Genomic DNA, 1,890 nt, shown 5'->3' on the forward strand with positions numbered 1-1,890 from the left:
CAATAAATTTTAAAACAAGATAAAACTTTACTTTGTTAGGTTGTATTGGTCAGAAGAACAAATTGTAATAAGAGGTAGTTCAATTTCAGTTATATCCAGCCATTCTGTTGAGTCTACCTAAAGAATCAATAAAACAATTCAGATCTTTTTAAAAATAATATATGGCTCAATAATTTGGAATATCTATTTAAAAAATAAGGACATTAACATCTATTATGCATGTAGATGGTAAGAGAGCCTATCAATTTTACAGTTCATTCTGAATATCTATTTGAACATAAGGTCAATTTTGTTCTTTTAAACACTTTATGAGAAAAAAAATAATAAGCAAAAGTTATTATATAAATACAAGGAGTTTAGTTTGTTTTCCCTGGTCCTAAAAGTGCATTAGTGAGCTAAAAAACGAAGTCCATGATAAAACACAATAATTTTATTTTTTAGAAAACATGGGGACAAATCACCTTTCCTTCATGTGTCATATGATGATTCCTATACCTTCATAATCAATTATGTGAAGATTAAAGAATTATATAAACCTTTGGTTTTTTGATAAGTTTATCCAAGGAGCTAAACATCTGCCAAGAAAACATGACAATGGAAATGAACAGCATTACTCTTCTAACTATTTTTGCCATTCTTTTGCTAGAAAATTAGAAATTATCGAGAAATTTTTTTAGTACTGGCAAAAAAAACTTTATAACTGATCTTATCTATCAGTAAACCTTTCTTTTAATTGCTAATGCCACTAGGGCAAACAAGAATCTTATTCTTGGGGATAAGTTCTTAATATTTTCTCTCTAATGGAGTCTTAGAAATGGAAAATTTTACAGGTTGAGGTGTTAAAGATATAAATAAAGTTAATGGCTTTACTGAAATCCAATTAATAACTGTTGTATTAAGGAAAGTAATATTATTTTAGGGGTGAACAAATATTACATAGATAAACCAATACACAGCTTTATTTTATTAGATTAAGCAAACAATATGAAAAGAAGTATAAATATTTTTCACACGAGTTTAATATATTGTATGATACATTTTTATGATTTAAAATTAAATAGTTAAATGAAACTAGTCAGATTTTTGGAAAAAAGAGAAACAAATTCTAGTCAATTTTGCTTTTGTATAGATGTTCTGAATCTTATTACAAAATTTATGCTTTTAAATTTTGAAAAAAATTTCCACAACAAAAGAAAAAATAACAAATTCCAATTTAACCTGATGTTTGTTAAAGAGCTTGCCTTTGCTTTTTATAAGTATTAATGTATCATGGTTAAAAGTAGATGCAATGTTGATTAAAAATTATATTGTAAATTTTCCAATAAAAAGGTTAGGTTAATTAAACTTAACTATTAATTAGACTTAAGGGATATAAGAGCATTAAAAATTTGATTGATTTGATTAGCTAGTATTAATTATACTACTTTTGTCTGAAAAATTTATTTGAACAAAAATATTGGTTTTCACTATCATACATTTGTATTGTATGTTCTCCAATATTATATAAAGTATTTTCTGATACAATTATACAGTCTATGTGAATAAATATTTAATCAAATTAAGTGTTCTTTTATATGTACCAATATTGGATTTCATTGGAATTTCAGTGACATTTACAGAAATATGAAGAAAAAAATTTCTTTCTATGTTAAATTATTGCTGTAATGGTGAGTCCAAGGTTGATGCTGTATATTTAAAAAAAAGGCTTTATTTAAATGATTGACCTTGCATATAGGGATAATAGCTATGCATAATTTACCTGATTAGAAATAGGGTATTTGCTAGAATGCTTGTCCCTTACAAGCAAGAATATGTAGAAGACTAGTTTTAACCAGAAATAAACCTTTTTAGGCTTAGTATATAAGATCAACAGTTTCAGCAATTTTAAGA

The sequence above is a fragment of the Acartia tonsa genome, chromosome 1, assembly GCF_053477335.1.
Source record: "Acartia tonsa isolate MP-2025a chromosome 1, ASM5347733v1, whole genome shotgun sequence".
In the NCBI taxonomy this organism is placed as follows: Eukaryota; Metazoa; Arthropoda; class Copepoda; order Calanoida; family Acartiidae; genus Acartia; species Acartia tonsa.